Genomic DNA, 17581 nt, shown 5'->3' with positions numbered 1-17581 from the left:
ACATCAATACTATGGATATATAATTATTTATATTGCAGATCGATTTGTTTCCTTTTGGTGTGTTCATCTATTATGACTAGTATGGGCTCTGCGGGAGACCAAGAGTTGTGGACCATCCGCTGGTTAGAGTACTCCACTGATGCCAAATATGTACCTTTTGTGAACATGTCTAGGCTGGTGCACAATAAGCTCCTTACTGAATGAAAAGCAAAACATATCGAGGCCTTGAGAGCTCTAAATTGCATTTTCAATGGTTGCCTGTGTGCTTACACAAGAAAGTAATGTGAACTGTGACTCTTATCCGTCAGACCTTTTCATGTCTGTCATGTCTATTTATTTATCTTTTATATAGCTCCTTTCATATTTAGTTTTATTTAGCTCCTTTATTATTTATCTGTCTGATAAATATCAAGTATCTTATTCTGTTTAATCAAAAGCTGATATAGGCAGTAACAATCTATTACCTTCTTTCAAAACTATCTATTATAGAGGAGTGAAAGTGGAGCATGTCTTGCAAGAAACTATCTGAACATACAAGCTTTGGTAGGCTTAGAAGAACCTCCTTCCACAATTGTGAAAATGGGAACTAAAAATGTGCACAGTTTCTGGTTTTTTGCTCCCAAAATGTGAAATGAGGTTGCCTTGATCTCCAAGCTACTCTCAGTCTATGAGTACTCTGGTGCCTCTTGTAGACACTTGGACTGTTTAAGCTTTCATCATACTGCTTTTTCCTAACCTTATCAATCTTTGCTCTACTTTTGTTGACATGTTGCTAGTTTGTCATGTAATCCTCAGTAAGTGCAGTGGTCACATTCTTATACTTGTCTTAGATTGTTGTTCTGTTTTGCCATTTTATTTTGCACTGCATTGCTATAGCATTCCATGTTGTTAGTTATGATATCTGTGTGCTTGTTGGAGAGTAGACATCCAATATTCATTAAAACAAACATGTTCTGATTCAGGAAATCTGTAGACATACAGTCTTCTTCAAATAGACAAATGAGTGATATGTGAAACAATATCCCTTTGTGAGTGTTTAACCGTGGCACAACTGAGCAGTTGGTAAAAAAACTGGTGTACTAATGAGCAGTACACTAAAACCAAGAAACCCTCCATCTATATGGAAATGGAACTGAGAGGGCCCTTAATTTATGGACTTTTACTTAGCATGAACTTAAAGCATACAGGGCACAGTAATCATAATGTCATCCATACAATGAATATATTACTTTCAGGTAATTACACTTTTATGGTGAGGATGTATGTGTGAGTGTGCCCAGTGGTGGGCTGGCACCCATATTGGAGTTGGTTTCTGCCTTCAGCCTAACGCTGCCAAGATAGGCACTGGCTTTTTGGGATTAAGAGTATCTAGTGTAAAAACATGCCTAGTATTGAACTGGCATGCCATCCATGAATTGTTCTGATTGGCAGCTTGAAAGTGGGTAAAAGTTGGCATAACCTGAGACAGAATGGGGTGCAATCCAGGGTTGGTTTCTACTTACACCAATTGTTGTTAAGATAGCCACCACTCCACAATGATCCTGTTATTGAATTGAGTGTATTTGAAAATACTTAATGTTTGAATGAGGAGTTTAAGGATAGTTTTTCTCATCACAGACATTCCTTATATTTCACTCCAATGAGAAACATTATTACTAATATGAATAAAAATTGTGTTAATAAAATTTCCAGCCACCCTTTTTGAAACCTGTTATTCCACTTTTATGACCAGGGGAACCTGAGCTTGCTCTTGCAACATTATGTGAAAGGGAGGAACCATTTTTGGAAAGGTTCTATTCCAATAAAGGGCTATTTCTCACACTAACTCACGTGGAGTTAAAAATAGTCACTGATTAACTGAAGAACACACATGTTTTTAACTTAAATTTTCCGCCAAGAGGTGTATATTGCATAAAATGTCAATGTGTGCTCCTTTTTATGGTTTTAATTGATGACGTATTCTCATCCTCACCAGCCTGCTCACATAGGTGTGAGCCCAAAAATACCCAATGACACCAAATGTGAGATCCTGAGAATTTGTTGCAGGTTACACATATGTTTTCAGGGGGGGATTGCCAGGGGGTACAAGAATATTGATATGATTTGGGTTGTACTAATTATGTTTCTCTTGGTTTTCATCTTTATCTTTGTACCTGTTTCTGTCACTGAAATTCTGCCTAGGATATTGTGATGTGACAAAATTGGCCTCAATACATAAATATATATATAAAAAAAAATCAGTTTTGCTGGGTCTGTGTGAATCTCATGGTTATTCTATATTATCTTCATGATGTGTTTGGCAGCTCACATAGCTGCTTATTTTCGGAAATCACATACAGTTTCTCTTTCATAATGGCTTGTCACAGGTAGGGTAAAGTAATTTTCAACTTACAAACCTCTTCTGCCATGTTGGAAAAAGACAGAAAGTAGGAATTTTTTATCGGCAAAATAACCAGGAGATGACAGAGAGAATCTTAGTCTGTATTGGTCAGGTCAGGTCAGGTTGGGGAGCATGCAAAGGTATAGCGCGTTGCCGCATCCACCACACAATGAAACAGCTCAGGATCCTGGTTGGCAAGCCCCCAGGCAGACACGCGGTCCAGTCCCACCCTCCATCTATCTGCTGCAGCCAGGTATTACATGGGTGTCTTCTTGTCCTGGTCCAGTCACTCGGGTCCTCAACAATGAGGATCCCTGGATCACCCTTGGGGAATTGCGCCACATGGCCGTAGTGCGTTAACTGACGCCCCCTCACAATGCAGGTAATGTGCCTCATTTGGGACTCAGGGAGTAACTGCTCATTCTACACAAAGTCAAACCAGCAATACCCAAGGATTCTCCGAAGAAACACAGTACTGAAGAAGTCTAATCTTCATCTCAGATCACTGGATAGCAACCATGTCTCACAACCATATAGCAAGACAGGAAGCACCAGGACTCTAAAGACTTGTACCTTCATCCATTTGCATAGGCAAAAACAGGAAAAAAAAAATCACTGAAAGTTAAAACATTAACCAAAAGTTGTCTAAATACAAAGCAAAAAGTCATACTTGCACCTTTCATGTGAATTTATCACAAATTTTGGACAGTTGTAAAAGAAGCTTTTTACACAGATATTTTGAAGGTCGGCTTCAGCATGTGTTTCATGTCTGCATCGTATGAGATGTGCTTAATGGTTCACTCCAGTGGCAACTGACGGCAGAGTCTGCTCTGACTGTCAGACTAGATGGGGAGAACAGAGAAACATTCACAAAGATGCCAGTTGCTAAAGATGTACACCAATCAATAGGACAACAACGCAACAAGAGCTGCACTATGCCTTTACATCTTTAGCATATCCCACCCCATGGCACTTCTTTAGCAGTGATGTTCCCATATCAATAGGACAGTAATACAACCAGGACTGCACTGTGCCATTCTGAGGCTTAGGTTGATAAGATAACTTGTGAGATGGTGTTGGTGTTAAGAATTTTGCAACAAGTTGGTTGTTGTGGATAGTATGATGTCCTCTGGACTCACTGAATTCAAACCAATTGCTAGTATTAACTAAAACCCTGATGTCCATCATGCCAATGAATGATGCATTAGAAATATTTATTTTTAAAATAATGAAACAATCAAGATGGTATTCTTTGTAAAGCGGATGAGGTTAAAAGATCACTCAGTAGATGGAGTAATGAGCGGAATACTCACAAACTGCTAGATTCCACTTGTTAGAGAAGTAGCAGAAAAGAGAATGATGGCAAAATTAGAGGTCACCATGACCAATGTGACCCATTCACTCCATTAGGAGTTGCTTTAGGGCAACTTTAGTCACTACTTCGTTTCAATGGACTGTGCTAAGAGTTGATACCATGTAATGCCTTATCGTTTTCTGCCACTCTTCATCCTAACAAATAACAGACAACACATCTAAATATGATTTGATATTTCATTATGGACAGTAAACATTACATATCTGCTGAGTACAGTATATTGTGGGTGTGTGTGTGTAGTCTGGAGTCTTGTGTTAGTGTGATTGTTTGCACTTTATTTTGTACTGAATTTAAGATCCGAGTTGCTGGTGGAGCAAGTTAATCCCCCAGGGAGATTAGTAACGATCTGTCTGTCTATTTGTTATCTATCTATCTATCTATCTATCTATCTATCTATCTATCTATCTATCTATCTATCTATCTATCTATCTATCTATCTATCTATCTATCTATCTGTCTATCATAGAGTACCTTTGCTGGCTGGCTGTCTTTCATTTACCCCTTTTCTTATCTATCTTGTCTATCTGGTACAAACAATCATTATTATTCTTAATGTACGTATTCTGGGAGTGTAATAACACATAGCACAGCACTGGAGCCCTTAAACCTCACCTCAGTTTCCTGCCAGCAGCTGTCGGTATGGAGTTTGCATACTTGCTTGATGTTTATATGGGTGTCCTCTCAGTGACCCAAGGTGTTTTGATTGGAACACCACATTGGTTTGATGGAATGAGTATTCCTAACAATGAACCGGCACCTAACACTGGATTGAAGGTTTAAAATTGTGTTACAAATATTGTGCTTCTAAACTGAGATGAGCCAGTGCAATGAGGACACTTACACAAGAGAGATGGTGCAACAAGGTACAAAGTTGTTTTGTTTCTATAAATCCATTCCAAGGTTCAAAACCCCAAAGTGCAAACAGTGGAAATCCAAATAAATAAATAATGATAAAATCTAGTGCTCATATGCACGCTAAAAATAAAAAAACAAATAATTGAAATCCTCTCAGGAAACCAGGTCTCCTGCAGCAATCCTTAATATAGCTTCTCACTTTCAACCCAACAGGTCTTATCAGCTAGAGAAGAGGCTGACAGCTTCAGTCACTCTCTCCCGACTTGTATCTTATGTCTGCCTCTTCAGGCCTTAGCCTGGGTGCACGGAGCCAAACCTCCGTCATCCCGTCATACTCCCTCAGTGTTTCTTGGATGCCTGAGAGACTTCGATCCTGGGCCCTGCTCCAACCAAATTGCTCAGCAGGGACTGTCCGCAGAGCACCATGGCTTCGCTTCCACATAGGAGTCCAGCCATACAGCCTATTTCAGTGGGCACACACCATATAATCCAGCTGTTCATATGGCATTTAAGCACCAAGTCTGCGTACTTGGCTCTTCTTCTCTCACAGACCTTCTCTATCTAGTCTTGCCAGGAATTAGTAAGCTCAACCAAAACTAAATTGCAGTATCTGGCCTGAAATGAATCAATGTAATAGTATCAGCGAACTTAAGCTGCCTTATTAGATCAACGTTCAACTAGCAGCAAAGGTGATGTCATTGATTGTAACTAAATCCTTTTCCTGTTCTGATGACGACAGTGATCCATCTTGATGGGTGTCCTTGCTCATTGTGTGTATAGTTGCTGATGATGGGTTCAGCAAACACCTTCATCACCTGGTCATGGTACCATTACTTTCAGACAGCTACTGAGGAGGATATGCACTACTATTCCTCTTCCTTGGCACAGCAGGCATGCTAGTGACTCAAACGTGATTGACCACTGTGATTGAATGGGCTAGGGAGCAAAGCAGACAGGTTGTATCAGATAGACAACCATAAGATGATATTATATAAAATTCCCAAGAAATTATGGTTATATGTTTCTGATAAAGAGTATAGTCCACCTGTAATGCCATCAATAAGGTGAACGTGAAACTGAAAGTTAAATTTGAGCCAGGAAGTTGATATATTGAATATTTGACCAGGTTGACTGCTTTAGAGAAGAGGCTATGGAGATAACATATGAATGTTATTTTTGAGCAACTAGTAATGTTTTCTGGGTCGTAATACTTGGAAGATGTTGTCATCTGAATGAGCTTTTTTGAAAATGTTACTTGCCTATACACTGACCTAAGGTGTGCATAACCACTGATGGGATTACAGTTTTAGGCCTATGACCAGATCCACTGCCAAACCAGTTTTTTATGAAGGATGCAAGTATAACTTTAATGATAGCTCATAAAAACTGATTGAGATACATCAACATTTTAAGTGAATGGAGGATAAACAATAATTGTGGAACTTTTTGTAAAATAAATTGATTTCGTCTTAATATATGATGGGAAAAAGGGTACCCAGAAATGAAAATGATTTAAGTAATTTTAATTGAAAAAGAAAAAGAATGTGTAATGTTTAATATCAAGTCAGTCTTGAGATTGCAGTTTGGCATGTCCACAGGGTGTAGCCATTTCCCACTGTTTTTATGGATACATTATTAAGGCATCCAGTTAATCACTGAAAAGGAACACAATGAACAGTTATAAGAAGTCTGGCATCAATTTGCAGACCATCGGTATAGAGTACAAACTCCTGGAGGAGAAATAATTAAGACTACACTCCATCTCTAACTTCTTCAATATAATGAAAGTAAATTGAAAGTTAAATTTGAAGTGAGAATTCAACTAGTTCATGAAAAGTTTTAAGAATTTAAGAAACTAACCCACTGCCAGAAATAAGGATAAGCTGAATGAAATTCTCTGGCTGCTGAAATTCTGAGGCTTTTACTCTGACAACAAGGCTTTTATATTTTCTGTGTGTCTTATAATGTGCATGTAGTCCATAACGTGATGTACAAGGTGGTACAAATGTGATTACCATTTGATGGAGCTCTCATTTATTCCAATGAGAAGAAAAATTGTTTTTTATTGGCCAATTGTATGTTCTTGGCTAAGCCTTCTAGATGCTGAGTCTTAGCAGTCCCCCATGTAAATTTTTGTCTGAAACACACTCCATAGGTGATAAAATTGAATTTGGACAGAGAAAAGAAGTTCTTTCTGTTATTTTGGAATTAAAAAATCCATCATTTTCATTTTTTGTACCAAATCCAGCAACTTTCGGGACTCCTATGTCACTCAAAAGCCAATGCCTCTGTTTTTATCATTGCTAATTCCAGAATGAATAGAAGAAAGGAAAGCAAGGTCTTTTGCAGGCTTTGAAAAGTGCTTACAAATGTTTAAACACCATGTTGTTTTGCCGTTGGAGGCAAACTACCCTTTGAGGTGGACCTATTTGTCTCATTTAGCGTGTTTACATTATTCATAAAAACCTGATTTCTAAAATGGCATGTAATCCTTGTTCCATTTAAAGAAATTGTGTTATTAGCCTCTGAGAAACTCCATGATCTCTCCATGAATAATCCAATTATTTGGCCATGTAAACCCATAACCGAGTTACTGTTAAGTAGTTTGTAGTCTGAACATGTCCGTTCCTCTCTTTCAGCTTGCGCTAGGGGTAGAAACATCCACAAAATACATTTCCAGAGGCAGTTGTTCAGGCAATTGCATTATTCTTTCCTGACCGAAATAATCTTTCTCAGTATTTCAGAAATAGCTATATTTATGTTGATGAGCTAAATGTACAGTGCTAAACTTGGCAACACAGTCTTGAGAACAGTATCGTAATATGTTAAAATGTAGGTCACATAGTCCAATTAAAATAACGATTAACCTAACACCATCCATATTACTAACCGAGAATGGTAAACCGGAAGGCACAGACGCAGGTACACGGCGATGGACCCAGGAGACATAGTGCGCAGGCGCCTACGGCGTGCGTCTCATAAACCACAAGCGAAGTCTGATCCACCGTGAACGAAGGAGTCACGGCTCAAAAACGAAAGAGCTCAACTAACGTAAATAAGACATGAAGCAACAACGCGCCCATAGCTAACGACTAACGACACAGCCACACAGAAAAGAGGATTCTGCACTGCACCCCAGAGTCAAACGGAAGACACTACGGTCCACAAAGATAGTACGGAAGGCGCGAGAAAGTACGAAAGGCGCAGGCGCCTACAACGCACTTCTGAACTAAACATCCACACTACACAGCATGGTCCGGGTAATAAGAATAAACAAACTCTCCGTATTAAACGTACGGCATCCTCACACGTCCAAACCATATAGCATATGTGAATCACATTACAGTGATGCATTATTAACAGTACAACCACAGAAAACGCTCCGTATTAACAGTAAGTGCAATTATCCATATTACTAATGGTAGACAACAGATAACTAATGGAGTCACAGTCATGGCTCCAAAACGATCCAGCTCAACTAACAGAGCTACAAAAACGAGCCCGCATGGTTAAAAACAATAAACGTAGGCGCCTACAATGCGCGTCTGAAACCGCGAAAGCAAAACTGTCTCGGCTCCAAAACCAAACAGCTCGACTAACGGAGCTACAAAAACGAGCCCGCATGGACAAATACAATGAACGTAGGCGCCTACAATGCGCGTCTGAAACTGCAGAAGCAAAGCAGGCACGGATTCAAAACGAAAGACCACAACTGACGGAGATACAAAAACGAGCCCACCTGGATAAAATCAGTGAACGCAGGTGCCTACAACGTGCGTCTGAAATGCCGCAAGCAAAGCAGGCACGGCTCCAAAAAGAAAGAGCTCGACTGACAGGGCTACAAAAACGAGCCCGCCTGGATAAAACAATGAACACAGGCGCCTACAACGCGCTTCTCAAACAACGCAACCAAAGGAGTCACGGCTCCAAAACGAAACATCTCAACTAACGGACATACAGAAACGAGCCCGCCTGAATACAATTAATAAACACAGGTGCTTACAACGTGCCTCTCAAGCAGCAGAGGCAATAGATAAACGGCAAAGAAAGGAACGACAAACAGCTGCTAAACAATTCCGCCAATTAGCTGACAACGCATTCTGTAATGAGTCCACTATTAATGAACATTCATTAGGATTAATGAATATCATTTGCTGTCATTGTCATTCACTTAACTTCCCTGAAGAAACAACTGGCAATACAACTAATGAGTTTACACATTGTTGTCAAAAGGGTCAGGTTACACTGCCTCCTTTAGATGAATATCCTGAATATCTACGGAAGCTTCTAACTAACAATGTACCCGAAAGTAAAAACTTTATGGACTGCCTTAGATCCTACAATAGTTCATTTGCTTTTGCATCTACCGGGGTAAATATCAGGCCACCAGCTGGCAATGGCCCATACTGCTTTCGCGTATGTGGACAAATATTACATCGGATTGGAACAGTGCACCCTGAACCAAATCACGAACGCAAATATGCACAAATCTACGTGTTAGATCCAGATGACGCAATCTACCAACGAATGAACCTTCCTGAAAACAAGCAATGTGCAGAGCTGATAATGAGAAACGTCGCTAAGCTAAGTCTATAAAAATGCTACATGAGGTTGAAAGAGAGGCCAATACAAAAGCAGAAGCAGAAGGTGTAGCGCCAACTACAATTGCTTTAGTGTTAATAAAGGACAAAGAACAAGATCCAAGACGATACAATCTTCCCATCGTTAATGAAGTTGCAATTGTCTTTCAAACTAAAGATGGTGAGCCTCCATTTGACCGCGATATTGTCCTGCATTTACGTCCTGATCGAACCAACAAACCTATCTTCCAACGCATAGACATTTGTTTTCCAAAACTTGATACTTTGACATACCCCATTTTGTTTCCAACTGGCCAAGAAGGATGGAGTGCTCTCATTTCCAGATATAAAAAACATCAAGCACAGAAACGATCACATGTATCCATGAAAGAATATTTCTCCTACAGACTCTCTGTAAGAGACGAGTTTAATCCATTACTCAATGCAGGAAAGCTAACTCAACAATACATTGTTGACATTTATATTCGAGCAGAATCAAATGATCTCCAGTGGATTAGAAACAACCAACCTACACTGCGAGCCGATAACTACAAATCACTGATAGACTACATAAATCGTGATGCTGACGTGATGGATCACCCTGCTGGAAAACCAGTTTTTCTACCATCTACCTTTCAAGGCAGCCCACGTAATATGCAACAGCATTACCAGGATGCAATGGCTATTGTAAGAAAGTTTGGCAAACCTCATCTATTTATCACTATGACCTGCAATCCTAAATGGAAAGAAATTACGAATAATCTTATGCCATGGCAAAGAGTGGAACATCGTCCTGATTTAGTAGCAAGAGTCTTTAGACTTAAACTAAATAACCTGCTGGAAGATATCAAAAATAGATCTCTATTTGGGACTGTTAAAGCCATTATCCACGTTATCGAGTTTCAGAAGAGAGGTTTGCCGCACGCCCATATATTAATAATACTTGATGATGATTCCAAAATTCGCACAGAAGATGACATCAATAAAATAGTGAAAGCTGAAATTTCACACCGTGACACTTCTCCACGTCTCTTTCAGATTGTTATCAGAAATATGATTCATACACCATGTGGCAATAGAAATCCAAACAGTCCATGTATGGTTAATGGCAAATGTTCTAAAGGATTCCCCAAAGATTTCCAAGACGTTACACTTGGAAGTATTAACGGATATCCTAAGTATATGAGAAGAAAGACAAATGCATTGCAAATTATTCCGGGTCGTCCAATTGACAATGGCAGGGTCGTACCATACAATCTGTATTTATGTTTACGATACAACTGCCATATAAATGTTGAAATCTGTGCTACAGTAAAAAGCTTTAAGTACCAAATACGTTTACAAGGGCCATGATTGTGCTAATGTTTCAGTATCTGAAAGAAATGATAACGATGAAACTCGTATGTATATAGATTCACGGTACGTCAGTGCTCCAGAGGCCATGTGGAGAATATATTGCTTTCCAATGCACAATCAGAGCCACACAATATGTCGCTTGCCAGTTCATTTGGAGCACGAACAAAATGTCTGTTTTCATGCAGGTAATGAGGTCCAAGCAGCAAAGAGAGCAGCCACAAAAGATACTAAACTTACCACGTGGTTTAAACTCAATCAAAACGATCAGGATGCTCACCAGTGGAAGTATTGGGAGATTCTGGTTCACTATGTTTGGGTTGACAATGGTACGTTCTGGAGAAAACAACATCACCACGGTAATAATGTCATAGGCCGAATGTACACTGTTAGTATTAAGGAGCCGGAAAGGTTTTATCTACGGTTACTTCTTCAACATGAAACCGGAGCTACGTCATTTGACGACATTAAAACTGTTCGGATTGGCAACACCATCAAACTCTGTAAGACATTCCAAGAAGCAGTAAATGACAAAGGATATTTATTGGATGATACACTTTTGGCAGAAAACTCTAAATGATGCAATATCGTATTCAATGCCAGGTCAAGTTCGCCAACTGTTTGTTTATATCTGTGCATTCTCCTCCCCATCAGATCCATTGCACCTCTGGAATACAAACAAACGAGGAATGATAGAAGACATATGCCACAAGCTACATGGAAACGATGATTCCTGCATCAACTGTGAAGCCTATGCACTTAAAGACTTGGATATACGTTAGATAACTTCAATTTACCAAATGTTCCAGATTCATTACCAACTCTACATTCAACACCAATAAATCTGCAAGAAGAACAACATATTGCACAAACTATGATTTCCAGTTTAAATACCTTACAATCTGCTGCTTTTAATAAGATTGTTCTTGCCACAGAAGATGACAGCCCGATACCCAAATGCTACTTTCTTGATGGCCCTGGAGGAAGCGGAAAGACATAACTTTACGAAACACTTATACATTTCTTTACTGCAAAACAACAGTTAATTATCGCATCAGCTACAACCGGAGTAGCAGCTAATTTGTTGATAAATGGTCGCACATGTCACTCCTTATTCAAACTTCCAGTCCCAATCATGGAAACATCGGTATCAACTATGAAAATGAACAGTAACAATGCACAAGAAATCCGTCTTGCAAAACTGTTGATTTTAGACGAATGTACAATGGCATCCAGTCATTTACTCAACACCATTGATAAACTTCTCCAAACGTTAATGAATAATAATATTTCATTTGGAGGAAAAGTACTGTTATTAGGAGGAGATTTTCGACAATGCTTAGCTATTGTTCCACATGCCATGCGTTCAGCTATTGTTCAGTCCAGTTTGAAATACGCAGACAATTGACATTACTTTGAGACAATACATTTGGTACAAAACATGCGATGTCCAGATCCAGAATATACCAATTGGTTATTGCAACTAGGAGATGGAAACCTTACCAATACATATGGACTTCACCCAGATATTATTCAGATCCCTCAAGCCTTTATCTACGATGACTTAGTGACGGAGGTGTTTGGAACAGCAATCTCATTAGACCAGATACCACTATTAACACAATGGGCTATATTATGTCCAAAGAATATTGACGTTGATCGCATAAATAACCTGGTCATTGTGTTACTTCCTGGAGAAAGCCGCCTCTTTCTAAGTACTGACAATGTTGATTCTGAAGACGAGAATGAGCATCTTAATTTCCCCTTAGAATATTTAAACACTATTAACCCAGCCGGATTACCACAACACAATCTTAACCTTAAAATCGGGACAATAGTCATGCTATTAAGAAACCTTAATACTAAACAAGGTTTATGCAACGGTATACGTTTAGTCATCAACACCATGACAGACAATGTTATTGAAGCAAAAGTGCTTACAGGATCACATTCTAACAATACTGTTTTGATTCCTAGAGTTGACCTTACAAGTTCTGACCTGGAATTACCTTTTACACTTAAACAATGCCAATTTCCCATTAAACCTGCATTTGCCATGACAATCAACAAATCCCAAGGACAAACCATGGACAGAGTTGGCATATACCTCTCTCAGCCTGTATTTGGACATGGACAACTTTATGTAGCCTTCTCAAGAGTTTGGCATTCATCTGACATTAAAGTTAAAGTTATAGATACTCCATACCAAGGAAAACTCATTCAAGGACAACACACCATCTTTACTACAAATGTTGTGTATAAAGAAATATTCCAATAAATCTTTCTAATGTGCCATGCTATGGGTTCTTTACTTCCTTTGTTTTCGTCATCTACACCTTTACACTCCAATATATCTCATACATACATCAATGTATTTCGGGTTACCCAACACCAGGGGTTGGCGAGCGAAGCGAGCAATGGGCGGAGCCCCCTGGTACTTACCTCACTGAAGTAAAAATACCTACGCTTTTATTATTCCAGCAGCACTGGATCTAAAGTGAGAAGTTCATGTACCGGGTCCTTTACAGGGTTCAATTGTACAGCCAAGAAGAAAAGGGTGTGTTGTATGCAATCCTGTAACAAAAACCTATAAATAAAGTGTCAGTTTGACTAAACATATTAATAAAACCCAAGAAAACTATCACAGGTGTCATTCACGATGGTCATTGATAACGTTTAACTCTTTTTTTTTTGTGCAGTTTAATGAATGTTGGAGCATTTTGACAAGGAAGAACTCCAAATGATGATTTGCACATGTAAATTTGGATTATTAAGAAACCAGGGGCCTCATGCATAACGCTGTGTGTAGAATTCACAATAAAACATGGCGTAAGGACAAAAGTGGAAATGTTCGTATGCACAAAAAAATCTAGATGCATAAATCTGTGCATTCGCCAACTTCCACGTTCTTCAGCTCCGTAAATCCCGGTCAGCGTGAAAAGTAACGAACGTGCACGCCCCTGCTGCCACTCCCCAAAATCCTCCCATAATTACGCCTCTTTGAATATGCAAATCAATATAAATAGCCCTTAAGCTCAGCGTTCTGTGAAAAGACAATGACAAGAGCACGGGGGGATAGAATTTCAGCGAATACCAAGTGGAGGCAAGGAAAAAGGTACTATTTGTTGGTTTAAACCAGTGGTTCTGAAACTGGGGTCCGCGGTCCCCTAAGCAGTTTCATTGGGACCGTGAGAAATGATTGCATATTTAAACTATTTATATTTTTATAATTATTAACTTTTACCATCCGAGGGGAAGTAAGTGACTGAGCTCTGTCGTTACCCCCACCACCTAGACCCGACCACTAATCCACTGTTCCATTATTCATTGCCACCGCATTGTTTTCCCACCGTTATCGCTCGGCACAAACCAGTCCTTATTATTTTTATCATAATCTAAAATGATCGATTATTTCATAGAATCAAAACACTCACTGACAGTTTTTGTATATTTTAGAAGCAAATAAGAGCGCTAAAGGTGGATACAAATGATCAACAAACAACATATTTTACATTTTTTGTGTTTTTAAGTGGTGAAATTGCCCGCTCAATGCAAATGAAGTAAAAGTGTTCATAATGAGACAATTCAAAATATAGTGATTGCTAAGAGGCGGTTTAAAAAATCGACAATGAAGAAAAGAGTCTTGATGATCTGGTCGTTCCATTGATTTTGATTTGAATATTAGTTTAAGGTCTCATTTAAGCAGAACGACATCTAACAGTGGATTGAATTAGATAAGATCCAAATTCTTCTTGTGAAATAGTGTTTTGTTAAATGTAAAGAATTATTATTATTGTTGTTGCTAAAAAGAAATAGGAAAAATACTTAAGCTTAGGAACTTCATACTACCCAAACTCTAGCAAAACAATCGCCCGCTGAGAGTAAACACCCGTACTTATTTATTGACATGACTTGAACGCGACATATTTCTGAATTTTATTGTGATACGGAACGAAAAATGAATACTGTATCACAATATAAGAAGAGAAAGATAGACAAGGTTAAAATACCTGTACAAGCATTCTTTTTTTCTGAAGAAGTTACTCTCTGGGATACTCTCTCATGGGATAAATATGGTGTTACATATTTGAAATATTTTACCATGATTAATTAAAAAACGACGACAAATAAAGAATGTTGAATATTAAATTATGTCCTCCTCCAGCACAGCGCAATCCAAAAAAATTAAAGACTTGACGGAGTTCCTACCTCACCCTTATTTCGTTGACTTCAGAAATGTTTTTTAAGGATAAAATATAAAAAAAATCTAGAAGAGGTAAAAAATAAGTTTTCACATCCATTGCATCAAGTCAGAATCCCTCCACACAGATGGAATTAACAAATCAGCTATAAAATGGCGACAATATAGTTATATAATAAAATTTATGGATTAAAATATCAATATGTGTTTCATTTTCGTTATTTCAAAAATCTACTCACAATGCGAAAGTATATATGAACGTACCCGATTCATAAGCAGATCTAACAAGGAAATAAGTTCCAGTGTTTAAAATGTTTTTTTTAAATGGTCTTCTTCTTTAGTTAGTTGTTAAAGTTTAGCTAGTTGCTGATTTGCATTCACCGGAGTAATACAAGGTTTTTGGCAACAATGTAAATCAATATAAAAACCGTCTGAAGGACGAGGGGTCACAGTTAACATGAGCGGGACCAACGCGTGGTGAAAGGCCGTCAATTTGGATTGCTGACTTATGACATATGCTACGCGCAGTACAAAATCAGCTGAGAAGAAGGAAGGATGAAAGGACAGTGCCACGTGCTGTCCAAAATCAGCTGTGACAGCAACACGAGCGTCCAAAAACAGCTGTGACAAGCAAAGGTCGTAAGGTCACGGCAAACACAAGCGCCCAAAACTGAACCGACAAGCTATGACGTAGACGAGAGGCCCTCAAAACTCGACTCGATGTGTGAGTATAAATACTGGACCAGAAAGGCAGAACAAGCGGAGTCCTCCTTGGAAGCTCCACCAGTACAGACGGAAGAAAACATCAAAACAGCGATTCTCAAACATCCATCGGCGCAGCCCTGCAACATCAATGCAGCGACTCTCAACCATCAAAGCAAGGGATCAACAACTGCCCATCAGCGCATCCCTTCAGTAAGTTTGAAATTTTTTTTGAAAATGTTTATCAAACATGTAAAATTATTATTCGTTACATTACTTCTATATTTTGAGAATGGGATTTGTTTTTACTCGTATAGAATATTTTAACAAAGATATGCAGTATCGTAGTTTTTTCATTGAATTATTTTACGAGTAAATAAATCATTGTTGAAAAAAGTATATAGTTATTAATTGCAATTGTATTTAAGAGATATTCTATATAACATTTTTTGTGTGTGATTATTTTCTATTTCTTATGGAATTATTGTTGTAAAAAAATATTACTAAATACTAGCCATACGCCGCATAATTATGTATTGATGGGTGAACACTTCCTGAACGACACAGTTGTCCAAATGGGGTGGGTTTGTGGATACCACTGTGAGTGAATGGAAAGATAGAGCTCTGGAGAGAGCAACATATAATTGTCCGTTACTGAAACTGGGATCGTCTGTGACGAAGGAGGCCACGCTGGTGAAAGTTACTTCGTCAGTAGGGATAAGTGTCAGTACTTGTAGATTAAGGTGTAGCGAGTCTTCGTTGTTGACGCTTAATATATCTTGCGTACTGAGATGTTCCGGAGTCACAGCTGAGAAATACTTTGTTAATGTCTTTTAAGCACAGGGGAAAAAATGAACATGTGAAACATCCGTATAATGTAATAAGCCACCAAGAAAAGTAACATTGTAACAATGCAATCTACGACCCGATCTCTGTAAACAGAAGTGATAAGAAAATTTAGCCCGGTGTATTCTTTAACTGCCTTGTGGTGCTGTAGTAGTGCTGCTGCTTTGCAGTAAGGAGACTGTGGAAGATTGTGGTTTCGCTTCCCGGGTCCTCCCTGTGTGGATAGCGCTTTGAATACTGAGAACACCGCTATATCAATGTAATGAAGTATTAACAGGAAATTGTCTTCGTATAATAGTAAAAGGCAAATTATCCGCGACAAACAGACTGTTTTACACGCTGCATACCGAGGGAAAAAAATGAACATTTGCAAAATCCGTAACGCTGCTTTCAGTAAGTACAATGCAAACGCGTTTAATTTGTCGGCCACTTTTTGACAGCCGTCTGTTCTGGTTTGGGCTGCTTTTGCAGTGTTACCGCTTGTGCATATTACATCTTGAAATCCTTCGATTAACTAACTAACACCCACCCACACACACACACACACACAGCTTGTGTGAAAAAATGCGCCCGTACTTTCATAATTTTGTTGCAGCCTATAGTGGAGTCAGGCACAGAGAAGGTCAGCTGCTGAGAGAGCGTCTTGACTGTTGCAGGGCCTGCATCGGTGAAGCAGGTGAGACACTAATGAAACAGAGGCACAGGGCTTTTAAAGACTGCTTCCTTCATTGTGTTTTAACCTCAGTTTTAAAGGATTGTTTTAAGGATCCCATGGGATATCCCTCGCAAACTGTTTTAGACGCTGCATTCAGCAATTCACATCCGCGACAAACATGTCTCTTCTTACATGGTCCTGCTTTGGTGGGCAGGAAACGTATTCCGTGTTCCTGCAGGACCATCTAAGAAGACGCATGTTTGTCGCGGATGTGAATTGCTGTATGTAGCGTGTAAAACAGTTTGTGATGTTGCACGCGCTCGTGCGTCGTAACCGAAAAGTCAATGTGGCTCAGAGCTGCATGCGGACTGTAGCACAGACAAACAGAAATGACGACGTGTTTTCTGAGGCATCGCGTCCGAGTTGGTGGGCGTGGCTCTGCGAGTTTTCGTTGTTTCCAATGGTCTTAGAGTTGGTGGGCGTGGCTCCTTCCTGCATGCTTTCATAGGTGTCTTGCCCGCTCTGGCGGCGGCTTAGAGAATCCATATATGGCTCCTTCCTGCGTGCTTTCATGGGTGTCGTGCTGCTCTGGCATCGGCTTAGAGAATTATATATATAGATAAGTTGCTTTCTC

General features: G+C 39.2%; 1 protein-coding gene across 1 annotated transcript in view; it reads left to right on the top strand.

Moving 5' to 3' along the window:
* Positions 1 to 17581, top strand: part of scara5 (scavenger receptor class A, member 5 (putative)) — a 454157-nt gene that overhangs the window by 1636 nt on the left and 434940 nt on the right. The window lies entirely within an intron of this gene.

The sequence above is a fragment of the Erpetoichthys calabaricus genome, chromosome 3 (genome assembly GCF_900747795.2).
Source record: "Erpetoichthys calabaricus chromosome 3, fErpCal1.3, whole genome shotgun sequence".
NCBI lineage: Eukaryota > Metazoa > Chordata > Cladistia > Polypteriformes > Polypteridae > Erpetoichthys > Erpetoichthys calabaricus.
This window is presented reverse-complemented; position numbering and strand designations above follow the sequence as displayed.